We start from the raw sequence: 25,921 nt of genomic DNA, 5'->3' as shown, positions 1-25,921 counted from the left end.
TGGTAATAAATTTGTTACAGTGGGCAAACAATGGAAGGGCTGAGGCCCGACCAGACATTGTAACTCCAGCATCTCTATGTTAAAAAGCATTTCTAGGCAATATCTAGCCTCTGAAAAAATATGCAAGATCCACCGATAAATCTGGCAAAAGTCCCTAACATTTTGTGCATACTTGTGCTCTCACCTGAATGTAGCGCCACCTTGTAGCTGTCGAAGGAAACTGCTGCTCACAAAATGTTTTATCAGAAGGCAAGTTGAGAGGAATCCAAGAGTCAGATGTCCATGGAAAGAACCACTCACTGAAGCAGGAATGTTGGAGGCTTCATATTCGCATAGTTTCCTGTCCAACGTCCACTCACGTCCCGAACGCTCCCAAACGCTCAAAAGCCTCACACCGGGCAAGCCCTCACCGGGTATATCTCTGGCTCCAAGGTAAAGCCAAATCCTGAGCATGCTAGTGCTAGGATCACAGAGCGAGAGAGAGATGGTTCAAGAGCTACTGTCTTGATAAAGGCCTGAAACGGCTAGTGCCTAAGAGTGTCTGACTTTCAGTTATTACTGATTGTGAGAGGGGAAGATGAAGTTTTTCTGCACCCAGCATGCCTTGGGATATACTTATGCAAATGAGGTGAGAGCCAGACCAATCCCATGCTACTCTGCCTAATGCTCCTTATCTGCATAAAAAGAACACTTTCACAACGGAGCAGAGTGGCGCAGCGGAAGCGTGCTGGGCCCATAACCCAGAGGTCGATGGATCGAAACCATCCTCTGCTAATTTTGCTTGATTTTACTTCCAAGGACCAAGCTGTCATTTCCACGCTACCAGCAAGGAAAAGCGCAAGCTTGTGCCAGCTATGTGAGAAAAGACTTCTCAACTATCTGTGTCTGCTGAAATACAAGAGAGGGATCGTCAAAAGCTCCACACTGTACTTTGAAAGTAAAGGCACACAATAATAAGCATGAATGACTGGTGGGACCTTCAAACACTTTTATGTGGAGGCTTTGAATTTCATTCTTCCCTTTTTTGTTCTGCTCTTATCTATCTCCTGGGCATTTCATGGAATGTTCTCTATTTCTCTTCCCTGCTTTGCTTCCCATGCTGCCTCTATGTGTTCATATCTATTATTTGTATTGCTGCTTTCCATTCTTCTCTTCTGCACAGCTTTGTCCTTGGTTTCAATCCCAGTTCCTTACCCTCTACAAAAACTTTCTATTGCTTTTCATGTTGGTATCTAAACCAAATGCACCATTGAAGCTGGTGCATGATAGTCATTGAACTCAGGGTCCTAATGTTTAGAACCGAGAGCGCAAAGATCAGAGGGCGTTGGTGGTATAGTGGTGAGCATAGCTGCCTTCCAAGCAGTTGACCCGGGTTCGATTCCCGGCCAACGCAGTACAAATACTTATATATTCTGCAAGCAGGATATATTTTAAAGCAACATTTCACAAAATGGTAATATAATTAAGAGGTTAATCAGCCATTATATAAAAAATAAACAAATATGTAGGCAAGCATTTCGATCGCCCCTTCTGCTATATTCATTGTCCTAATATATGATAAGTTTCATAAAGCAGAGTCACCACTCACATGTACTGGTAAAAAAATATGTTACAGTGGGCAGACAATGAAAGGGCTGAGGCCCGACCAGACATTTTAACTCCAGCATCTCTATGTTAAAAAGCATTTCCTAGGCAATATTTAGCCTCTGAAAAAAATATGCAAGATCCAGCAATAAATCTGGCAAAAGTCCCCAACATTTTGTGCATACTTGTGCCCTCACCTGAATGTAGCACCACCTTGTAGCCGTCGGAGGTAACTGCAGCTCACAAAATGTTTCATCAGAGGGCAAGTTTAGAGGAATCCAAAAGGCAGATGTCCATGGAAAGAGCCTCCGACTGCAGCAGGAAGTTTGGATGCTTCAAATTTGCATAGCTTCCAGTCCAACGTCCTCTCATGTACCGAACGCTCCCAAACGCTCTAAAGCCTTATACCGGCAAGCCCTCACCGGGTAGATCTCTGGCTCCCAGGTAAAGCCAAATACTGAGCATGCAAGCACTAGGATCACAGAGAGAGAGAGAGACAGAGAGCGTCGGAGAGCTGTTGTCTTGTTAAAGGCCTGAAACGGCTAGTGAATAAGAGGGTCTGGACTTTCAGTTGTGACTGATTGTGAGAGGGGAAGATAAAGATTTTCTGCACCCAGCATGCCTTGCGATATACTTAGGCAAATGAGGTGAGAGCCCGACCAATCCCACGTCACTTCTCTGAATGCCTCCTCATCTGCATAAACAGAACACTTTCACAAAGGAGCAGAGTGGCGCAGCGGAAGCGTGCTGGGCCCATAACCCAGAGGTCGATGGATCGAAACCATCCTCTGCTAATTTTGCTTGATTTTCCTTCCAAGGACCAAGCTGTCATTTCCACATAGCCAGAAAGGAAAAGTGCAAGCTTGTACCAGCTATGTGAGAAAAGACTTCTCAACTATTCGTGTCTGTGTAATACAAGAGTGATCGTGAAAGGTACAACCCTGTACTTTGAAAGTAAAGACACACAATTATAACCATAAATGACTGGTGGGAGCTTCACACAACTTTCTGGGCATGCTTTGAATTTCATTCTTCCCTTTTTGTTCTGCTCTTATCTATCTCCTGGGCATTTCATGGAATGTTCTCTTTCTCTTCCCTGCTTTGCTTCCCATGCTGCCTATATATGCTCATTTCTACTATTTGTACTGTTGCTTTTCATTTCTTCTCTTCTGCACAACTTTGTCCTTGGTTTCAATCCCCAGTTCCTTACCCTCTGCAAAAAACGTTCTACTGCTTCTCATGTTGGTATCTAAACCAAATGCACCATTGAAGCTGGTGCAAGATAGTCATTGATTTCTGCAACGTAATATTTAGAACCGAGAGCTAACACATCAGAGGGCGTTGGTGGTATAGTGGTGAGCATAGCTGCTTCCCAAGCAGTTGACCCGGGTTCGATTCCCGGCCAACGCACTGAAAATACTTATATATTCTGCAAGCAGGATATATTGTAATGCAACATGTCACAAAATGGAAATTTCACGAACAGATTAATCAGCCATATATAAAAAAATAAACAAATACGTGGGCAAACATCTCAATCGCACCTTCTGCTACATACATTGTCCTAATATATGATAAGTTTCATAAAGCAGAGTCACAACACACATGTGCTGGTAATAAATTTGTTACAGTGGGCAAACAATGGAAGGGCTGAGGCCCGACCAGACATTGTAACTCCAGCATCTCTATGTTAAAAAGCATTTCTAGGCAATATCTAGCCTCTGAAAAAAATATGCAAGATCCACCGATAAATCTGGCAAAAGTCCCTAACATTTTGTGCATACTTGTGCTCTCACCTGAATGTAGCGCCACCTTGTAGCTGTCGAAGGAAACTGCTGCTCACAAAATGTTTTATCAGAAGGCAAGTTGAGAGGAATCCAAGAGTCAGATGTCCATGGAAAGAACCACTCACTGAAGCAGGAATGTTGGAGGCTTCATATTCGCATAGTTTCCTGTCCAACGTCCACTCACGTCCCGAACGCTCCCAAACGCTCAAAAGCCTCACACCGGGCAAGCCCTCACCGGGTATATCTCTGGCTCCAAGGTAAAGCCAAATCCTGAGCATGCTAGTGCTAGGATCACAGAGCGAGAGAGAGATGGTTCAAGAGCTACTGTCTTGATAAAGGCCTGAAACGGCTAGTGCCTAAGAGTGTCTGACTTTCAGTTATGACTGATTGTGAGAGGGGAAGATGAAGTTTTTCTGCACCCAGCATGCCTTGGGATATACTTATGCAAATGAGGTGAGAGCCAGACCAATCCCATGCTACTCTGCCTAATGCTCCTTATCTGCATAAAAAGAACACTTTCACAACGGAGCAGAGTGGCGCAGCGGAAGCGTGCTGGGCCCATAACCCAGAGGTCGATGGATCAAAACCATCCTCTGCTAATTTTGCTTGATTTTACTTCCAAGGACCAAGCTGTCATTTCCACGCTACCAGCAAGGAAAAGCGCAAGCTTGTGCCAGCTATGTGAGAAAAGACTTCTCAACTATCTGTGTCTGCTGAAATACAAGAGAGGGATCGTCAAAAGCTCCACACTGTACTTTGAAAGTAAAGGCACACAATAATAAGCATGAATGACTGGTGGGACCTTCAAACACTTTTATGTGGAGGCTTTGAATTTCATTCTTCCCTTTTTTGTTCTGCTCTTATCTATCTCCTGGGCATTTCATGGAATGTTCTCTATTTCTCTTCCCTGCTTTGCTTCCCATGCTGCCTCTATGTGTTCATATCTATTATTTGTATTGCTGCTTTCCATTCTTCTCTTCTGCACAGCTTTGTCCTTGGTTTCAATCCCAGTTCCTTACCCTCTACAAAAACTTTCTATTGCTTTTCATGTTGGTATCTAAACCAAATGCACCATTGAAGCTGGTGCATGATAGTCATTGAACTCAGGGTCCTAATGTTTAGAACCGAGAGCACAAAGATCAGAGGGCGTTGGTGGTATAGTGGTGAGCATAGCTGCCTTCCAAGCAGTTGACCCGGGTTCGATTCCCGGCCAACGCAGTACAAATACTTATATATTCTGCAAGCAGGATATATTTTAAAGCAACATTTCACAAAATGGTAATATAATTAAGAGGTTAATCAGCCATTATATAAAAAATAAACAAATATGTAGGCAAGCATTTCGATCGCCCCTTCTGCTATATTCATTGTCCTAATATATGATAAGTTTCATAAAGCAGAGTCACCACTCACATGTACTGGTAAAAAAATATGTTACAGTGGGCAGACAATGAAAGGGCTGAGGCCCGACCAGACATTTTAACTCCAGCATCTCTATGTTAAAAAGCATTTCCTAGGCAATATTTAGCCTCTGAAAAAAATATGCAAGGTCCAGCAATAAATCTGGCAAAAGTCCCCAACATTTTGTGCATACTTGTGCCCTCACCTGAATGTAGCACCACCTTGTAGCCGTCGGAGGTAACTGCAGCTCACAAAATGTTTCATCAGAGGGCAAGTTTAGAGGAATCCAAAAGGCAGATGTCCATGGAAAGAGCCTCCGACTGCAGCAGGAAGTTTGGATGCTTCAAATTTGCATAGCTTCCAGTCCAACGTCCTCTCATGTACCGAACGCTCCCAAACGCTCTAAAGCCTTATACCGGCAAGCCCTCACCGGGTAGATCTCTGGCTCCCAGGAAAAGCCAAATACTGAGCATGCAAGCACTAGGATCACAGAGAGAGAGAGAGAGACAGAGAGCGTCAGAGAGCTGTTGTCTTGTTAAAGGCCTGAAACGGCTAGTGCCTAAGAGGGTCTGGACTTTCAGTTGTGACTGATTGTGAGAGGGGAAGATAAAGATTTTCTGCACCCAGCATGCCTTGCGATATACTTAGGCAAATGAGGTGAGAGCCCGACCAATCCCACGTCACTTCTCTGAATGCCTCCTCATCTGCATAAAGAGAACACTTTCACAAAGGAGCAGAGTGGCGCAGCGGAAGCGTGCTGGGCCCATAACCCAGAGGTCGATGGATCGAAACCATCCTCTGCTAATTTTGCTTGATTTTCCTTCCAAGGACCAAGCTGTCATTTCCACATAGCCAGAAAGGAAAAGTGCAAGCTTGTGCCAGCTATGTGAGAAAAGACTTCTCAACTATTCGTGTCTGTGTAATACAAGAGTGATCGTGAAAGGTACAACCCTGTACTTTGAAAGTAAAGACACACAATTATAACCATAAATGACTGACTGGTGGGAGCTTCACACAACTTTCTGGGCATGCTTTGAATTTCATTCTTCCCTTTTTGTTCTGCTCTTATCTATCTCCTGGGCATTTCATGGAATGTTCTCTTTCTCTTCCCTGCTTTGCTTCCCATGCTGCCTATATATGCTCATTTCTACTATTTGTACTGTTGCTTTTCATTTCTTCTCTTCTGCACAACTTTGTCCTTGGTTTCAATCCCCAGTTCCTTACCCTCTGCAAAAAACGTTCTACTGCTTCTCATGTTGGTATCTAAACCAAATGCACCATTGAAGCTGGTGCAAGATAGTCATTGATTTCTGCAACGTAATATTTAGAACCGAGAGCTAACACATCAGAGGGCGTTGGTGGTATAGTGGTGAGCATAGCTGCTTCCCAAGCAGTTGACCCGGGTTCGATTCCCAGCCAACGCACTGAAAATACTTATATATTCTGCAAGCAGGATATATTGTAATGCAACATGTCACAAAATGGAAATTTCACGAACAGATTAATCAGCCATATATAAAAAAATAAACAAATACGTGGGCAAACATCTCAATCGCACCTTCTGCTACATACATTGTCCTAATATATGATAAGTTTCATAAAGCAGAGTCACAACACACATGTGCTGGTAATAAATTTGTTACAGTGGGCAAACAATGGAAGGGCTGAGGCCCGACCAGACATTGTAACTCCAGCATCTCTATGTTAAAAAGCATTTCTAGGCAATATCTAGCCTCTGAAAAAATATGCAAGATCCACCGATAAATCTGGCAAAAGTCCCTAACATTTTGTGCATACTTGTGCTCTCACCTGAATGTAGCGCCACCTTGTAGCTGTCGAAGGAAACTGCTGCTCACAAAATGTTTTATCAGAAGGCAAGTTGAGAGGAATCCAAGAGTCAGATGTCCATGGAAAGAACCACTCACTGAAGCAGGAATGTTGGAGGCTTCATATTCGCATAGTTTCCTGTCCAACGTCCACTCACGTCCCGAACGCTCCCAAACGCTCAAAAGCCTCACACCGGGCAAGCCCTCACCGGGTATATCTCTGGCTCCAAGGTAAAGCCAAATCCTGAGCATGCTAGTGCTAGGATCACAGAGCGAGAGAGAGATGGTTCAAGAGCTACTGTCTTGATAAAGGCCTGAAACGGCTAGTGCCTAAGAGTGTCTGACTTTCAGTTATTACTGATTGTGAGAGGGGAAGATGAAGTTTTTCTGCACCCAGCATGCCTTGGGATATACTTATGCAAATGAGGTGAGAGCCAGACCAATCCCATGCTACTCTGCCTAATGCTCCTTATCTGCATAAAAAGAACACTTTCACAACGGAGCAGAGTGGCGCAGCGGAAGCGTGCTGGGCCCATAACCCAGAGGTCGATGGATCGAAACCATCCTCTGCTAATTTTGCTTGATTTTACTTCCAAGGACCAAGCTGTCATTTCCACGCTACCAGCAAGGAAAAGCGCAAGCTTGTGCCAGCTATGTGAGAAAAGACTTCTCAACTATCTGTGTCTGCTGAAATACAAGAGAGGGATCGTCAAAAGCTCCACACTGTACTTTGAAAGTAAAGGCACACAATAATAAGCATGAATGACTGGTGGGACCTTCAAACACTTTTATGTGGAGGCTTTGAATTTCATTCTTCCCTTTTTTGTTCTGCTCTTATCTATCTCCTGGGCATTTCATGGAATGTTCTCTATTTCTCTTCCCTGCTTTGCTTCCCATGCTGCCTCTATGTGTTCATATCTATTATTTGTATTGCTGCTTTCCATTCTTCTCTTCTGCACAGCTTTGTCCTTGGTTTCAATCCCAGTTCCTTACCCTCTACAAAAACTTTCTATTGCTTTTCATGTTGGTATCTAAACCAAATGCACCATTGAAGCTGGTGCATGATAGTCATTGAACTCAGGGTCCTAATGTTTAGAACCGAGAGCGCAAAGATCAGAGGGCGTTGGTGGTATAGTGGTGAGCATAGCTGCCTTCCAAGCAGTTGACCCGGGTTCGATTCCCGGCCAACGCAGTACAAATACTTATATATTCTGCAAGCAGGATATATTTTAAAGCAACATTTCACAAAATGGTAATATAATTAAGAGGTTAATCAGCCATTATATAAAAAATAAACAAATATGTAGGCAAGCATTTCGATCGCCCCTTCTGCTATATTCATTGTCCTAATATATGATAAGTTTCATAAAGCAGAGTCACCACTCACATGTACTGGTAAAAAAATATGTTACAGTGGGCAGACAATGAAAGGGCTGAGGCCCGACCAGACATTTTAACTCCAGCATCTCTATGTTAAAAAGCATTTCCTAGGCAATATTTAGCCTCTGAAAAAAATATGCAAGGTCCAGCAATAAATCTGGCAAAAGTCCCCAACATTTTGTGCATACTTGTGCCCTCACCTGAATGTAGCACCACCTTGTAGCCGTCGGAGGTAACTGCAGCTCACAAAATGTTTCATCAGAGGGCAAGTTTAGAGGAATCCAAAAGGCAGATGTCCATGGAAAGAGCCTCCGACTGCAGCAGGAAGTTTGGATGCTTCAAATTTGCATAGCTTCCAGTCCAACGTCCTCTCATGTACCGAACGCTCCCAAACGCTCTAAAGCCTTATACCGGCAAGCCCTCACCGGGTAGATCTCTGGCTCCCAGGAAAAGCCAAATACTGAGCATGCAAGCACTAGGATCACAGAGAGAGAGAGAGAGACAGAGAGCGTCAGAGAGCTGTTGTCTTGTTAAAGGCCTGAAACGGCTAGTGCCTAAGAGGGTCTGGACTTTCAGTTGTGACTGATTGTGAGAGGGGAAGATAAAGATTTTCTGCACCCAGCATGCCTTGCGATATACTTAGGCAAATGAGGTGAGAGCCCGACCAATCCCACGTCACTTCTCTGAATGCCTCCTCATCTGCATAAAGAGAACACTTTCACAAAGGAGCAGAGTGGCGCAGCGGAAGCGTGCTGGGCCCATAACCCAGAGGTCGATGGATCGAAACCATCCTCTGCTAATTTTGCTTGATTTTCCTTCCAAGGACCAAGCTGTCATTTCCACATAGCCAGAAAGGAAAAGTGCAAGCTTGTGCCAGCTATGTGAGAAAAGACTTCTCAACTATTCGTGTCTGTGTAATACAAGAGTGATCGTGAAAGGTACAACCCTGTACTTTGAAAGTAAAGACACACAATTATAACCATAAATGACTGACTGGTGGGAGCTTCACACAACTTTCTGGGCATGCTTTGAATTTCATTCTTCCCTTTTTGTTCTGCTCTTATCTATCTCCTGGGCATTTCATGGAATGTTCTCTTTCTCTTCCCTGCTTTGCTTCCCATGCTGCCTATATATGCTCATTTCTACTATTTGTACTGTTGCTTTTCATTTCTTCTCTTCTGCACAACTTTGTCCTTGGTTTCAATCCCCAGTTCCTTACCCTCTGCAAAAAACGTTCTACTGCTTCTCATGTTGGTATCTAAACCAAATGCACCATTGAAGCTGGTGCAAGATAGTCATTGATTTCTGCAACGTAATATTTAGAACCGAGAGCTAACACATCAGAGGGCGTTGGTGGTATAGTGGTGAGCATAGCTGCTTCCCAAGCAGTTGACCCGGGTTCGATTCCCAGCCAACGCACTGAAAATACTTATATATTCTGCAAGCAGGATATATTGTAATGCAACATGTCACAAAATGGAAATTTCACGAACAGATTAATCAGCCATATATAAAAAAATAAACAAATACGTGGGCAAACATCTCAATCGCACCTTCTGCTACATACATTGTCCTAATATATGATAAGTTTCATAAAGCAGAGTCACAACACACATGTGCTGGTAATAAATTTGTTACAGTGGGCAAACAATGGAAGGGCTGAGGCCCGACCAGACATTGTAACTCCAGCATCTCTATGTTAAAAAGCATTTCTAGGCAATATCTAGCCTCTGAAAAAATATGCAAGATCCACCGATAAATCTGGCAAAAGTCCCTAACATTTTGTGCATACTTGTGCTCTCACCTGAATGTAGCGCCACCTTGTAGCTGTCGAAGGAAACTGCTGCTCACAAAATGTTTTATCAGAAGGCAAGTTGAGAGGAATCCAAGAGTCAGATGTCCATGGAAAGAACCACTCACTGAAGCAGGAATGTTGGAGGCTTCATATTCGCATAGTTTCCTGTCCAACGTCCACTCACGTCCCGAACGCTCCCAAACGCTCAAAAGCCTCACACCGGGCAAGCCCTCACCGGGTATATCTCTGGCTCCAAGGTAAAGCCAAATCCTGAGCATGCTAGTGCTAGGATCACAGAGCGAGAGAGAGATGGTTCAAGAGCTACTGTCTTGATAAAGGCCTGAAACGGCTAGTGCCTAAGAGTGTCTGACTTTCAGTTATTACTGATTGTGAGAGGGGAAGATGAAGTTTTTCTGCACCCAGCATGCCTTGGGATATACTTATGCAAATGAGGTGAGAGCCAGACCAATCCCATGCTACTCTGCCTAATGCTCCTTATCTGCATAAAAAGAACACTTTCACAACGGAGCAGAGTGGCGCAGCGGAAGCGTGCTGGGCCCATAACCCAGAGGTCGATGGATCGAAACCATCCTCTGCTAATTTTGCTTGATTTTACTTCCAAGGACCAAGCTGTCATTTCCACGCTACCAGCAAGGAAAAGCGCAAGCTTGTGCCAGCTATGTGAGAAAAGACTTCTCAACTATCTGTGTCTGCTGAAATACAAGAGAGGGATCGTCAAAAGCTCCACACTGTACTTTGAAAGTAAAGGCACACAATAATAAGCATGAATGACTGGTGGGACCTTCAAACACTTTTATGTGGAGGCTTTGAATTTCATTCTTCCCTTTTTTGTTCTGCTCTTATCTATCTCCTGGGCATTTCATGGAATGTTCTCTATTTCTCTTCCCTGCTTTGCTTCCCATGCTGCCTCTATGTGTTCATATCTATTATTTGTATTGCTGCTTTCCATTCTTCTCTTCTGCACAGCTTTGTCCTTGGTTTCAATCCCAGTTCCTTACCCTCTACAAAAACTTTCTATTGCTTTTCATGTTGGTATCTAAACCAAATGCACCATTGAAGCTGGTGCATGATAGTCATTGAACTCAGGGTCCTAATGTTTAGAACCGAGAGCGCAAAGATCAGAGGGCGTTGGTGGTATAGTGGTGAGCATAGCTGCCTTCCAAGCAGTTGACCCGGGTTCGATTCCCGGCCAACGCAGTACAAATACTTATATATTCTGCAAGCAGGATATATTTTAAAGCAACATTTCACAAAATGGTAATATAATTAAGAGGTTAATCAGCCATTATATAAAAAATAAACAAATATGTAGGCAAGCATTTCGATCGCCCCTTCTGCTATATTCATTGTCCTAATATATGATAAGTTTCATAAAGCAGAGTCACCACTCACATGTACTGGTAAAAAAATATGTTACAGTGGGCAGACAATGAAAGGGCTGAGGCCCGACCAGACATTTTAACTCCAGCATCTCTATGTTAAAAAGCATTTCCTAGGCAATATTTAGCCTCTGAAAAAAATATGCAAGATCCAGCAATAAATCTGGCAAAAGTCCCCAACATTTTGTGCATACTTGTGCCCTCACCTGAATGTAGCACCACCTTGTAGCCGTCGGAGGTAACTGCAGCTCACAAAATGTTTCATCAGAGGGCAAGTTTAGAGGAATCCAAAAGGCAGATGTCCATGGAAAGAGCCTCCGACTGCAGCAGGAAGTTTGGATGCTTCAAATTTGCATAGCTTCCAGTCCAACGTCCTCTCATGTACCGAACGCTCCCAAACGCTCTAAAGCCTTATACCGGCAAGCCCTCACCGGGTAGATCTCTGGCTCCCAGGTAAAGCCAAATACTGAGCATGCAAGCACTAGGATCACAGAGAGAGAGAGAGACAGAGAGCGTCGGAGAGCTGTTGTCTTGTTAAAGGCCTGAAACGGCTAGTGAATAAGAGGGTCTGGACTTTCAGTTGTGACTGATTGTGAGAGGGGAAGATAAAGATTTTCTGCACCCAGCATGCCTTGCGATATACTTAGGCAAATGAGGTGAGAGCCCGACCAATCCCACGTCACTTCTCTGAATGCCTCCTCATCTGCATAAACAGAACACTTTCACAAAGGAGCAGAGTGGCGCAGCGGAAGCGTGCTGGGCCCATAACCCAGAGGTCGATGGATCGAAACCATCCTCTGCTAATTTTGCTTGATTTTCCTTCCAAGGACCAAGCTGTCATTTCCACATAGCCAGAAAGGAAAAGTGCAAGCTTGTACCAGCTATGTGAGAAAAGACTTCTCAACTATTCGTGTCTGTGTAATACAAGAGTGATCGTGAAAGGTACAACCCTGTACTTTGAAAGTAAAGACACACAATTATAACCATAAATGACTGGTGGGAGCTTCACACAACTTTCTGGGCATGCTTTGAATTTCATTCTTCCCTTTTTGTTCTGCTCTTATCTATCTCCTGGGCATTTCATGGAATGTTCTCTTTCTCTTCCCTGCTTTGCTTCCCATGCTGCCTATATATGCTCATTTCTACTATTTGTACTGTTGCTTTTCATTTCTTCTCTTCTGCACAACTTTGTCCTTGGTTTCAATCCCCAGTTCCTTACCCTCTGCAAAAAACGTTCTACTGCTTCTCATGTTGGTATCTAAACCAAATGCACCATTGAAGCTGGTGCAAGATAGTCATTGATTTCTGCAACGTAATATTTAGAACCGAGAGCTAACACATCAGAGGGCGTTGGTGGTATAGTGGTGAGCATAGCTGCTTCCCAAGCAGTTGACCCGGGTTCGATTCCCGGCCAACGCACTGAAAATACTTATATATTCTGCAAGCAGGATATATTGTAATGCAACATGTCACAAAATGGAAATTTCACGAACAGATTAATCAGCCATATATAAAAAAATAAACAAATACGTGGGCAAACATCTCAATCGCACCTTCTGCTACATACATTGTCCTAATATATGATAAGTTTCATAAAGCAGAGTCACAACACACATGTGCTGGTAATAAATTTGTTACAGTGGGCAAACAATGGAAGGGCTGAGGCCCGACCAGACATTGTAACTCCAGCATCTCTATGTTAAAAAGCATTTCTAGGCAATATCTAGCCTCTGAAAAAAATATGCAAGATCCACCGATAAATCTGGCAAAAGTCCCTAACATTTTGTGCATACTTGTGCTCTCACCTGAATGTAGCGCCACCTTGTAGCTGTCGAAGGAAACTGCTGCTCACAAAATGTTTTATCAGAAGGCAAGTTGAGAGGAATCCAAGAGTCAGATGTCCATGGAAAGAACCACTCACTGAAGCAGGAATGTTGGAGGCTTCATATTCGCATAGTTTCCTGTCCAACGTCCACAACGCTCCCAAACGCTCAAAAGCCTCACACCGGGCAAGCCCTCACCGGGTATATCTCTGGCTCCAAGGTAAAGCCAAATCCTGAGCATGCTAGTGCTAGGATCACAGAGCGAGAGAGAGATGGTTCAAGAGCTACTGTCTTGATAAAGGCCTGAAACGGCTAGTGCCTAAGAGTGTCTGACTTTCAGTTATGACTGATTGTGAGAGGGGAAGATGAAGTTTTTCTGCACCCAGCATGCCTTGGGATATACTTATGCAAATGAGGTGAGAGCCAGACCAATCCCATGCTACTCTGCCTAATGCTCCTTATCTGCATAAAAAGAACACTTTCACAACGGAGCAGAGTGGCGCAGCGGAAGCGTGCTGGGCCCATAACCCAGAGGTCGATGGATCGAAACCATCCTCTGCTAATTTTGCTTGATTTTACTTCCAAGGACCAAGCTGTCATTTCCACGCTACCAGCAAGGAAAAGCGCAAGCTTGTGCCAGCTATGTGAGAAAAGACTTCTCAACTATCTGTGTCTGCTGAAATACAAGAGAGGGATCGTCAAAAGCTCCACACTGTACTTTGAAAGTAAAGGCACACAATAATAAGCATGAATGACTGGTGGGACCTTCAAACACTTTTATGTGGAGGCTTTGAATTTCATTCTTCCCTTTTTTGTTCTGCTCTTATCTATCTCCTGGGCATTTCATGGAATGTTCTCTATTTCTCTTCCCTGCTTTGCTTCCCATGCTGCCTCTATGTGTTCATATCTATTATTTGTATTGCTGCTTTCCATTCTTCTCTTCTGCACAGCTTTGTCCTTGGTTTCAATCCCAGTTCCTTACCCTCTACAAAAACTTTCTATTGCTTTTCATGTTGGTATCTAAACCAAATGCACCATTGAAGCTGGTGCATGATAGTCATTGAACTCAGGGTCCTAATGTTTAGAACCGAGAGCACAAAGATCAGAGGGCGTTGGTGGTATAGTGGTGAGCATAGCTGCCTTCCAAGCAGTTGACCCGGGTTCGATTCCCGGCCAACGCAGTACAAATACTTATATATTCTGCAAGCAGGATATATTTTAAAGCAACATTTCACAAAATGGTAATATAATTAAGAGGTTAATCAGCCATTATATAAAAAATAAACAAATATGTAGGCAAGCATTTCGATCGCCCCTTCTGCTATATTCATTGTCCTAATATATGATAAGTTTCATAAAGCAGAGTCACCACTCACATGTACTGGTAAAAAAATATGTTACAGTGGGCAGACAATGAAAGGGCTGAGGCCCGACCAGACATTTTAACTCCAGCATCTCTATGTTAAAAAGCATTTCCTAGGCAATATTTAGCCTCTGAAAAAAATATGCAAGGTCCAGCAATAAATCTGGCAAAAGTCCCCAACATTTTGTGCATACTTGTGCCCTCACCTGAATGTAGCACCACCTTGTAGCCATCGGAGGTAACTGCAGCTCACAAAATGTTTCATCAGAGGGCAAGTTTAGAGGAATCCAAAAGGCAGATGTCCATGGAAAGAGCCTCCGACTGCAGCAGGAAGTTTGGATGCTTCAAATTTGCATAGCTTCCAGTCCAACGTCCTCTCATGTACCGAACGCTCCCAAACGCTCTAAAGCCTTATACCGGCAAGCCCTCACCGGGTAGATCTCTGGCTCCCAGGAAAAGCCAAATACTGAGCATGCAAGCACTAGGATCACAGAGAGAGAGAGAGAGACAGAGAGCGTCAGAGAGCTGTTGTCTTGTTAAAGGCCTGAAACGGCTAGTGCCTAAGAGGGTCTGGACTTTCAGTTGTGACTGATTGTGAGAGGGGAAGATAAAGATTTTCTGCACCCAGCATGCCTTGCGATATACTTAGGCAAATGAGGTGAGAGCCCGACCAATCCCACGTCACTTCTCTGAATGCCTCCTCATCTGCATAAAGAGAACACTTTCACAAAGGAGCAGAGTGGCGCAGCGGAAGCGTGCTGGGCCCATAACCCAGAGGTCGATGGATCGAAACCATCCTCTGCTAATTTTGCTTGATTTTCCTTCCAAGGACCAAGCTGTCATTTCCACATAGCCAGAAAGGAAAAGTGCAAGCTTGTGCCAGCTATGTGAGAAAAGACTTCTCAACTATTCGTGTCTGTGTAATACAAGAGTGATCGTGAAAGGTACAACCCTGTACTTTGAAAGTAAAGACACACAATTATAACCATAAATGACTGACTGGTGGGAGCTTCACACAACTTTCTGGGCATGCTTTGAATTTCATTCTTCCCTTTTTGTTCTGCTCTTATCTATCTCCTGGGCATTTCATGGAATGTTCTCTTTCTCTTCCCTGCTTTGCTTCCCATGCTGCCTATATATGCTCATTTCTACTATTTGTACTGTTGCTTTTCATTTCTTCTCTTCTGCACAACTTTGTCCTTGGTTTCAATCCCCAGTTCCTTACCCTCTGCAAAAAACGTTCTACTGCTTCTCATGTTGGTATCTAAACCAAATGCACCATTGAAGCTGGTGCAAGATAGTCATTGATTTCTGCAACGTAATATTTAGAACCGAGAGCTAACACATCAGAGGGCGTTGGTGGTATAGTGGTGAGCATAGCTGCTTCCCAAGCAGTTGACCCGGGTTCGATTCCCGGCCAACGCACTGAAAATACTTATATATTCTGCAAGCAGGATATATTGTAATGCAACATGTCACAAAATGGAAATTTCACGAACAGATTAATCAGCCATATATAAAAAAATAAACAAATACGTGGGCAAACATCTCAATCGCACCTTCTGCTACATACATTGTCCTAATATATGATAAGTTTCATAAAGCAGAGTCACAACACACATGTGCTGGTAATAAATTTGTTACAGTGGGCAAACAATGGAAGGGCTGAGGCCCGACCAGACATTGTAACTCCAGCATCTCTATGTTAAAAAGCATTTCTAGGCAATATCTAGCCTCTGAAAAAATATGCAAGATCCACCGATAAATCTGGCAAAAGTCCCTAACATTTTGTGCATACTTGTGCTCTCACCTGAATGTAGCGCCACCTTGTAGCTGTCGAAGGAAACTGCTGCTCACAAAATGTTTTATCAGAAGGCAAGTTGAGAGGAATCCAAGAGTCAGATGTCCATGGAAAGAACCACTCACTGAAGCAGGAATGTTGGAGGCTTCATATTCGCATAGTTTCCTGTCCAACGTCCACTCACGTCCCGAACGCTCCCAAACGCTCAAAAGCCTCACACCGGGCAAGCCCTCACCGGGTATATCTCTGGCTCCAAGGTAAAGCCAAATCCTGAGCATGCTAGTGCTAGGATCACAGAGCGAGAGAGAGATGGTTCAAGAGCTACTGTCTTGATAAAGGCCTGAAACGGCTAGTGCCTAAGAGTGTCTGACTTTCAGTTATTACTGATTGTGAGAGGGGAAGATGAAGTTTTTCTGCACCCAGCATGCCTTGGGATATACTTATGCAAATGAGGTGAGAGCCAGACCAATCCCATGCTACTCTGCCTAATGCTCCTTATCTGCATAAAAAGAACACTTTCACAACGGAGCAGAGTGGCGCAGCGGAAGCGTGCTGGGCCCATAACCCAGAGGTCGATGGATCGAAACCATCCTCTGCTAATTTTGCTTGATTTTACTTCCAAGGACCAAGCTGTCATTTCCACGCTACCAGCAAGGAAAAGCGCAAGCTTGTGCCAGCTATGTGAGAAAAGACTTCTCAACTATCTGTGTCTGCTGAAATACAAGAGAGGGATCGTCAAAAGCTCCACACTGTACTTTGAAAGTAAAGGCACACAATAATAAGCATGAATGACTGGTGGGACCTTCAAACACTTTTATGTGGAGGCTTTGAATTTCATTCTTCCCTTTTTTGTTCTGCTCTTATCTATCTCCTGGGCATTTCATGGAATGTTCTCTATTTCTCTTCCCTGCTTTGCTTCCCATGCTGCCTCTATGTGTTCATATCTATTATTTGTATTGCTGCTTTCCATTCTTCTCTTCTGCACAGCTTTGTCCTTGGTTTCAATCCCAGTTCCTTACCCTCTACAAAAACTTTCTATTGCTTTTCATGTTGGTATCTAAACCAAATGCACCATTGAAGCTGGTGCATGATAGTCATTGAACTCAGGGTCCTAATGTTTAGAACCGAGAGCACAAAGATCAGAGGGCGTTGGTGGTATAGTGGTGAGCATAGCTGCCTTCCAAGCAGTTGACCCGGGTTCGATTCCCGGCCAACGCAGTACAAATACTTATATATTCTGCAAGCAGGATATATTTTAAAGCAACATTTCACAAAATGGTAATATAATTAAGAGGTTAATCAGCCATTATATAAAAAATAAACAAATATGTAGGCAAGCATTTCGATCGCCCCTTCTGCTATATTCATTGTCCTAATATATGATAAGTTTCATAAAGCAGAGTCACCACTCACATGTACTGGTAAAAAAATATGTTACAGTGGGCAGACAATGAAAGGGCTGAGGCCCGACCAGACATTTTAACTCCAGCATCTCTATGTTAAAAAGCATTTCCTAGGCAATATTTAGCCTCTGAAAAAAATATGCAAGGTCCAGCAATAAATCTGGCAAAAGTCCCCAACATTTTGTGCATACTTGTGCCCTCACCTGAATGTAGCACCACCTTGTAGCCGTCGGAGGTAACTGCAGCTCACAAAATGTTTCATCAGAGGGCAAGTTTAGAGGAATCCAAAAGGCAGATGTCCATGGAAAGAGCCTCCGACTGCAGCAGGAAGTTTGGATGCTTCAAATTTGCATAGCTTCCAGTCCAACGTCCTCTCATGTACCGAACGCTCCCAAACGCTCTAAAGCCTTATACCGGCAAGCCCTCACCGGGTAGATCTCTGGCTCCCAGGAAAAGCCAAATACTGAGCATGCAAGCACTAGGATCACAGAGAGAGAGAGAGAGACAGAGAGCGTCAGAGAGCTGTTGTCTTGTTAAAGGCCTGAAACGGCTAGTGCCTAAGAGGGTCTGGACTTTCAGTTGTGACTGATTGTGAGAGGGGAAGATAAAGATTTTCTGCACCCAGCATGCCTTGCGATATACTTAGGCAAATGAGGTGAGAGCCCGACCAATCCCACGTCACTTCTCTGAATGCCTCCTCATCTGCATAAAGAGAACACTTTCACAAAGGAGCAGAGTGGCGCAGCGGAAGCGTGCTGGGCCCATAACCCAGAGGTCGATGGATCGAAACCATCCTCTGCTAATTTTGCTTGATTTTCCTTCCAAGGACCAAGCTGTCATTTCCACATAGCCAGAAAGGAAAAGTGCAAGCTTGTGCCAGCTATGTGAGAAAAGACTTCTCAACTATTCGTGTCTGTGTAATACAAGAGTGATCGTGAAAGGTACAACCCTGTACTTTGAAAGTAAAGACACACAATTATAACCATAAATGACTGACTGGTGGGAGCTTCACACAACTTTCTGGGCATGCTTTGAATTTCATTCTTCCCTTTTTGTTCTGCTCTTATCTATCTCCTGGGCATTTCATGGAATGTTCTCTTTCTCTTCCCTGCTTTGCTTCCCATGCTGCCTATATATGCTCATTTCTACTATTTGTACTGTTGCTTTTCATTTCTTCTCTTCTGCACAACTTTGTCCTTGGTTTCAATCCCCAGTTCCTTACCCTCTGCAAAAAACGTTCTACTGCTTCTCATGTTGGTATCTAAACCAAATGCACCATTGAAGCTGGTGCAAGATAGTCATTGATTTCTGCAACGTAATATTTAGAACCGAGAGCTAACACATCAGAGGGCGTTGGTGGTATAGTGGTGAGCATAGCTGCTTCCCAAGCAGTTGACCCGGGTTCGATTCCCAGCCAACGCACTGAAAATACTTATATATTCTGCAAGCAGGATATATTGTAATGCAACATGTCACAAAATGGAAATTTCACGAACAGATTAATCAGCCATATATAAAAAAATAAACAAATACGTGGGCAAACATCTCAATCGCACCTTCTGCTACATACATTGTCCTAATATATGATAAGTTTCATAAAGCAGAGTCACAACACACATGTGCTGGTAATAAATTTGTTACAGTGGGCAAACAATGGAAGGGCTGAGGCCCGACCAGACATTGTAACTCCAGCATCTCTATGTTAAAAAGCATTTCTAGGCAATATCTAGCCTCTGAAAAAATATGCAAGATCCACCGATAAATCTGGCAAAAGTCCCTAACATTTTGTGCATACTTGTGCTCTCACCTGAATGTAGCGCCACCTTGTAGCTGTCGAAGGAAACTGCTGCTCACAAAATGTTTTATCAGAAGGCAAGTTGAGAGGAATCCAAGAGTCAGATGTCCATGGAAAGAACCACTCACTGAAGCAGGAATGTTGGAGGCTTCATATTCGCATAGTTTCCTGTCCAACGTCCACTCACGTCCCGAACGCTCCCAAACGCTCAAAAGCCTCACACCGGGCAAGCCCTCACCGGGTATATCTCTGGCTCCAAGGTAAAGCCAAATCCTGAGCATGCTAGTGCTAGGATCACAGAGCGAGAGAGAGATGGTTCAAGAGCTACTGTCTTGATAAAGGCCTGAAACGGCTAGTGCCTAAGAGTGTCTGACTTTCAGTTATTACTGATTGTGAGAGGGGAAGATGAAGTTTTTCTGCACCCAGCATGCCTTGGGATATACTTATGCAAATGAGGTGAGAGCCAGACCAATCCCATGCTACTCTGCCTAATGCTCCTTATCTGCATAAAAAGAACACTTTCACAACGGAGCAGAGTGGCGCAGCGGAAGCGTGCTGGGCCCATAACCCAGAGGTCGATGGATCGAAACCATCCTCTGCTAATTTTGCTTGATTTTACTTCCAAGGACCAAGCTGTCATTTCCACGCTACCAGCAAGGAAAAGCGCAAGCTTGTGCCAGCTATGTGAGAAAAGACTTCTCAACTATCTGTGTCTGCTGAAATACAAGAGAGGGATCGTCAAAAGCTCCACACTGTACTTTGAAAGTAAAGGCACACAATAATAAGCATGAATGACTGGTGGGACCTTCAAACACTTTTATGTGGAGGCTTTGAATTTCATTCTTCCCTTTTTTGTTCTGCTCTTATCTATCTCCTGGGCATTTCATGGAATGTTCTCTATTTCTCTTCCCTGCTTTGCTTCCCATGCTGCCTCTATGTGTTCATATCTATTATTTGTATTGCTGCTTTCCATTCTTCTCTTCTGCACAGCTTTGTCCTTGGTTTCAATCCCAGTTCCTTACCCTCTACAAAAACTTTCTATTGCTTTTCATGTTGGTATCTAAACCAAATGCACCATTGAAGCTGGTGCATGATAGTCATTGAACTCAGGGTCCTAATGTTTAGAACCGAGAGCGCAAAGATCAGAGGGCGTTGGTGGTATAGTGGTGAGCATAGCTGCCTTCCAAGCAGTTGACCCGGGTTCGATTCCCGGCCAACGCAGTACAAATACTTATATATTCTGCAAGCAGGATATATTTTAAAGCAACATTTCACAAAATGGTAATATAATTAAGAGGTTAATCAGCCATTATATAAAAAATAAACAAATATGTAGGCAAGCATTTCGATCGCCCCTTCTGCTATATTCATTGTCCTAATATATGATAAGTTTCATAAAGCAGAGTCACCACTCACATGTACTGGTAAAAAAATATGTTACAGTGGGCAGACAATGAAAGGGCTGAGGCCCGACCAGACATTTTAACTCCAGCATCTCTATGTTAAAAAGCATTTCCTAGGCAATATTTAGCCTCTGAAAAAAATATGCAAGATCCAGCAATAAATCTGGCAAAAGTCCCCAACATTTTGTGCATACTTGTGCCCTCACCTGAATGTAGCACCACCTTGTAGCCGTCGGAGGTAACTGCAGCTCACAAAATGTTTCATCAGAGGGCAAGTTTAGAGGAATCCAAAAGGCAGATGTCCATGGAAAGAGCCTCCGACTGCAGCAGGAAGTTTGGATGCTTCAAATTTGCATAGCTTCCAGTCCAACGTCCTCTCATGTACCGAACGCTCCCAAACGCTCTAAAGCCTTATACCGGCAAGCCCTCACCGGGTAGATCTCTGGCTCCCAGGTAAAGCCAAATACTGAGCATGCAAGCACTAGGATCACAGAGAGAGAGAGAGACAGAGAGCGTCGGAGAGCTGTTGTCTTGTTAAAGGCCTGAAACGGCTAGTGAATAAGAGGGTCTGGACTTTCAGTTGTGACTGATTGTGAGAGGGGAAGATAAAGATTTTCTGCACCCAGCATGCCTTGCGATATACTTAGGCAAATGAGGTGAGAGCCCGACCAATCCCACGTCACTTCTCTGAATGCCTCCTCATCTGCATAAACAGAACACTTTCACAAAGGAGCAGAGTGGCGCAGCGGAAGCGTGCTGGGCCCATAACCCAGAGGTCGATGGATCGAAACCATCCTCTGCTAATTTTGCTTGATTTTCCTTCCAAGGACCAAGCTGTCATTTCCACATAGCCAGAAAGGAAAAGTGCAAGCTTGTACCAGCTATGTGAGAAAAGACTTCTCAACTATTCGTGTCTGTGTAATACAAGAGTGATCGTGAAAGGTACAACCCTGTACTTTGAAAGTAAAGACACACAATTATAACCATAAATGACTGGTGGGAGCTTCACACAACTTTCTGGGCATGCTTTGAATTTCATTCTTCCCTTTTTGTTCTGCTCTTATCTATCTCCTGGGCATTTCATGGAATGTTCTCTTTCTCTTCCCTGCTTTGCTTCCCATGCTGCCTATATATGCTCATTTCTACTATTTGTACTGTTGCTTTTCATTTCTTCTCTTCTGCACAACTTTGTCCTTGGTTTCAATCCCCAGTTCCTTACCCTCTGCAAAAAACGTTCTACTGCTTCTCATGTTGGTATCTAAACCAAATGCACCATTGAAGCTGGTGCAAGATAGTCATTGATTTCTGCAACGTAATATTTAGAACCGAGAGCTAACACATCAGAGGGCGTTGGTGGTATAGTGGTGAGCATAGCTGCTTCCCAAGCAGTTGACCCGGGTTCGATTCCCGGCCAACGCACTGAAAATACTTATATATTCTGCAAGCAGGATATATTGTAATGCAACATGTCACAAAATGGAAATTTCACGAACAGATTAATCAGCCATATATAAAAAAATAAACAAATACGTGGGCAAACATCTCAATCGCACCTTCTGCTACATACATTGTCCTAATATATGATAAGTTTCATAAAGCAGAGTCACAACACACATGTGCTGGTAATAAATTTGTTACAGTGGGCAAACAATGGAAGGGCTGAGGCCCGACCAGACATTGTAACTCCAGCATCTCTATGTTAAAAAGCATTTCTAGGCAATATCTAGCCTCTGAAAAAAATATGCAAGATCCACCGATAAATCTGGCAAAAGTCCCTAACATTTTGTGCATACTTGTGCTCTCACCTGAATGTAGCGCCACCTTGTAGCTGTCGAAGGAAACTGCTGCTCACAAAATGTTTTATCAGAAGGCAAGTTGAGAGGAATCCAAGAGTCAGATGTCCATGGAAAGAACCACTCACTGAAGCAGGAATGTTGGAGGCTTCATATTCGCATAGTTTCCTGTCCAACGTCCACAACGCTCCCAAACGCTCAAAAGCCTCACACCGGGCAAGCCCTCACCGGGTATATCTCTGGCTCCAAGGTAAAGCCAAATCCTGAGCATGCTAGTGCTAGGATCACAGAGCGAGAGAGAGATGGTTCAAGAGCTACTGTCTTGATAAAGGCCTGAAACGGCTAGTGCCTAAGAGTGTCTGACTTTCAGTTATGACTGATTGTGAGAGGGGAAGATGAAGTTTTTCTGCACCCAGCATGCCTTGGGATATACTTATGCAAATGAGGTGAGAGCCAGACCAATCCCATGCTACTCTGCCTAATGCTCCTTATCTGCATAAAAAGAACACTTTCACAACGGAGCAGAGTGGCGCAGCGGAAGCGTGCTGGGCCCATAACCCAGAGGTCGATGGATCGAAACCATCCTCTGCTAATTTTGCTTGATTTTACTTCCAAGGACCAAGCTGTCATTTCCACGCTACCAGCAAGGAAAAGCGCAAGCTTGTGCCAGCTATGTGAGAAAAGACTTCTCAACTATCTGTGTCTGCTGAAATACAAGAGAGGGATCGTCAAAAGCTCCACACTGTACTTTGAAAGTAAAGGCACACAATAATAAGCATGAATGACTGGTGGGACCTTCAAACACTTTTATGTGGAGGCTTTGAATTTCATTCTTCCCTTTTTTGTTCTGCTCTTATCTATCTCCTGGGCATTTCATGGAATGTTCTCTATTTCTCTTCCCTGCTTTGCTTCCCATGCTGCCTCTATGTGTTCATATCTATTATTTGTATTGCTGCTTTCCATTCTTCTCTTCTGCACAGCTTTGTCCTTGGTTTCAATCCCAGTTCCTTACCCTCTACAAAAACTTTCTATTGCTTTTCATGTTGGTATCTAAACCAAATGCACCATTGAAGCTGGTGCATGATAGTCATTGAACTCAGGGTCCTAATGTTTAGAACCGAGAGCACAAAGATCAGAGGGCGTTGGTGGTATAGTGGTGAGCATAGCTGCCTTCCAAGCAGTTGACCCGGGTTCGATTCCCGGCCAACGCAGTACAAATACTTATATATTCTGCAAGCAGGATATATTTTAAAGCAACATTTCACAAAATGGTAATATAATTAAGAGGTTAATCAGCCATTATATAAAAAATAAACAAATATGTAGGCAAGCATTTCGATCGCCCCTTCTGCTATATTCATTGTCCTAATATATGATAAGTTTCATAAAGCAGAGTCACCACTCACATGTACTGGTAAAAAAATATGTTACAGTGGGCAGACAATGAAAGGGCTGAGGCCCGACCAGACATTTTAACTCCAGCATCTCTATGTTATAAAGCATTTCCTAGGCAATATTTAGCCTCTGAAAAAAATATGCAAGGTCCAGCAATAAATCTGGCAAAAGTCCCCAACATTTTGTGCATACTTGTGCCCTCACCTGAATGTAGCACCACCTTGTAGCCATCGGAGGTAACTGCAGCTCACAAAATGTTTCATCAGAGGGCAAGTTTAGAGGAATCCAAAAGGCAGATGTCCATGGAAAGAGCCTCCGACTGCAGCAGGAAGTTTGGATGCTTCAAATTTGCATAGCTTCCAGTCCAACGTCCTCTCATGTACCGAACGCTCCCAAACGCTCTAAAGCCTTATACCGGCAAGCCCTCACCGGGTAGATCTCTGGCTCCCAGGAAAAGCCAAATACTGAGCATGCAAGCACTAGGATCACAGAGAGAGAGAGAGAGACAGAGAGCGTCAGAGAGCTGTTGTCTTGTTAAAGGCCTGAAACGGCTAGTGCCTAAGAGGGTCTGGACTTTCAGTTGTGACTGATTGTGAGAGGGGAAGATAAAGATTTTCTGCACCCAGCATGCCTTGCGATATACTTAGGCAAATGAGGTGAGAGCCCGACCAATCCCACGTCACTTCTCTGAATGCCTCCTCATCTGCATAAAGAGAACACTTTCACAAAGGAGCAGAGTGGCGCAGCGGAAGCGTGCTGGGCCCATAACCCAGAGGTCGATGGATCGAAACCATCCTCTGCTAATTTTGCTTGATTTTCCTTCCAAGGACCAAGCTGTCATTTCCACATAGCCAGAAAGGAAAAGTGCAAGCTTGTGCCAGCTATGTGAGAAAAGACTTCTCAACTATTCGTGTCTGTGTAATACAAGAGTGATCGTGAAAGGTACAACCCTGTACTTTGAAAGTAAAGACACACAATTATAACCATAAATGACTGACTGGTGGGAGCTTCACACAACTTTCTGGGCATGCTTTGAATTTCATTCTTCCCTTTTTGTTCTGCTCTTATCTATCTCCTGGGCATTTCATGGAATGTTCTCTTTCTCTTCCCTGCTTTGCTTCCCATGCTGCCTATATATGCTCATTTCTACTATTTGTACTGTTGCTTTTCATTTCTTCTCTTCTGCACAACTTTGTCCTTGGTTTCAATCCCCAGTTCCTTACCCTCTGCAAAAAACGTTCTACTGCTTCTCATGTTGGTATCTAAACCAAATGCACCATTGAAGCTGGTGCAAGATAGTCATTGATTTCTGCAACGTAATATTTAGAACCGAGAGCTAACACATCAGAGGGCGTTGGTGGTATAGTGGTGAGCATAGCTGCTTCCCAAGCAGTTGACCCGGGTTCGATTCCCGGCCAACGCACTGAAAATACTTATATATTCTGCAAGCAGGATATATTGTAATGCAACATGTCACAAAATGGAAATTTCACGAACAGATTAATCAGCCATATATAAAAAAATAAACAAATACGTGGGCAAACATCTCAATCGCACCTTCTGCTACATACATTGTCCTAATATATGATAAGTTTCATAAAGCAGAGTCACAACACACATGTGCTGGTAATAAATTTGTTACAGTGGGCAAACAATGGAAGGGCTGAGGCCCGACCAGACATTGTAACTCCAGCATCTCTATGTTAAAAAGCATTTCTAGGCAATATCTAGCCTCTGAAAAAATATGCAAGATCCACCGATAAATCTGGCAAAAGTCCCTAACATTTTGTGCATACTTGTGCTCTCACCTGAATGTAGCGCCACCTTGTAGCTGTCGAAGGAAACTGCTGCTCACAAAATGTTTTATCAGAAGGCAAGTTGAGAGGAATCCAAGAGTCAGATGTCCATGGAAAGAACCACTCACTGAAGCAGGAATGTTGGAGGCTTCATATTCGCATAGTTTCCTGTCCAA

General features: G+C 43.6%; 13 non-coding genes across 13 annotated transcripts; all 13 read left to right on the top strand.

Moving 5' to 3' along the window:
* The first annotated feature begins 1,321 nt into the window (after positions 1-1,321).
* Positions 1,322-1,393, top strand: TRNAG-UCC (transfer RNA glycine (anticodon UCC)). The gene has a single exon. It is a non-coding gene; the product is annotated as a tRNA-Gly (tRNA).
* A 1,529-nt stretch (positions 1,394-2,922) lies between these two features.
* TRNAG-CCC (transfer RNA glycine (anticodon CCC)) lies at positions 2,923-2,994 on the top strand. The gene has a single exon. It is a non-coding gene; the product is annotated as a tRNA-Gly (tRNA).
* Positions 2,995-4,517: 1,523 nt separating this feature from the next.
* TRNAG-UCC (transfer RNA glycine (anticodon UCC)) lies at positions 4,518-4,589 on the top strand. The gene has a single exon. It is a non-coding gene; the product is annotated as a tRNA-Gly (tRNA).
* Positions 4,590-7,718: 3,129 nt separating this feature from the next.
* On the top strand, positions 7,719-7,790 carry TRNAG-UCC (transfer RNA glycine (anticodon UCC)). Its single transcript has one exon. It is a non-coding gene; the product is annotated as a tRNA-Gly (tRNA).
* A 3,129-nt stretch (positions 7,791-10,919) lies between these two features.
* Positions 10,920-10,991, top strand: TRNAG-UCC (transfer RNA glycine (anticodon UCC)). The gene has a single exon. It is a non-coding gene; the product is annotated as a tRNA-Gly (tRNA).
* Positions 10,992-12,520: 1,529 nt separating this feature from the next.
* Positions 12,521-12,592, top strand: TRNAG-CCC (transfer RNA glycine (anticodon CCC)). Its single transcript has one exon. It is a non-coding gene; the product is annotated as a tRNA-Gly (tRNA).
* A 1,513-nt stretch (positions 12,593-14,105) lies between these two features.
* Positions 14,106-14,177, top strand: TRNAG-UCC (transfer RNA glycine (anticodon UCC)). The gene has a single exon. It is a non-coding gene; the product is annotated as a tRNA-Gly (tRNA).
* Positions 14,178-15,712: 1,535 nt separating this feature from the next.
* TRNAG-CCC (transfer RNA glycine (anticodon CCC)) lies at positions 15,713-15,784 on the top strand. The gene has a single exon. It is a non-coding gene; the product is annotated as a tRNA-Gly (tRNA).
* Positions 15,785-17,306: 1,522 nt separating this feature from the next.
* Positions 17,307-17,378, top strand: TRNAG-UCC (transfer RNA glycine (anticodon UCC)). Its single transcript has one exon. It is a non-coding gene; the product is annotated as a tRNA-Gly (tRNA).
* Positions 17,379-20,507: 3,129 nt separating this feature from the next.
* Positions 20,508-20,579, top strand: TRNAG-UCC (transfer RNA glycine (anticodon UCC)). Its single transcript has one exon. It is a non-coding gene; the product is annotated as a tRNA-Gly (tRNA).
* A 1,529-nt stretch (positions 20,580-22,108) lies between these two features.
* On the top strand, positions 22,109-22,180 carry TRNAG-CCC (transfer RNA glycine (anticodon CCC)). The gene has a single exon. It is a non-coding gene; the product is annotated as a tRNA-Gly (tRNA).
* Positions 22,181-23,693: 1,513 nt separating this feature from the next.
* On the top strand, positions 23,694-23,765 carry TRNAG-UCC (transfer RNA glycine (anticodon UCC)). The gene has a single exon. It is a non-coding gene; the product is annotated as a tRNA-Gly (tRNA).
* A 1,535-nt stretch (positions 23,766-25,300) lies between these two features.
* TRNAG-CCC (transfer RNA glycine (anticodon CCC)) lies at positions 25,301-25,372 on the top strand. Its single transcript has one exon. It is a non-coding gene; the product is annotated as a tRNA-Gly (tRNA).
* The last annotated feature ends 549 nt before the right edge of the window (positions 25,373-25,921 follow it).

This window comes from Lissotriton vulgaris, chromosome 9, assembly GCF_964263255.1.
Source record: "Lissotriton vulgaris chromosome 9, aLisVul1.2, whole genome shotgun sequence".
NCBI classification, from domain to species: Eukaryota; Metazoa; Chordata; class Amphibia; order Caudata; family Salamandridae; genus Lissotriton; species Lissotriton vulgaris.
This window is presented reverse-complemented; position numbering and strand designations above follow the sequence as displayed.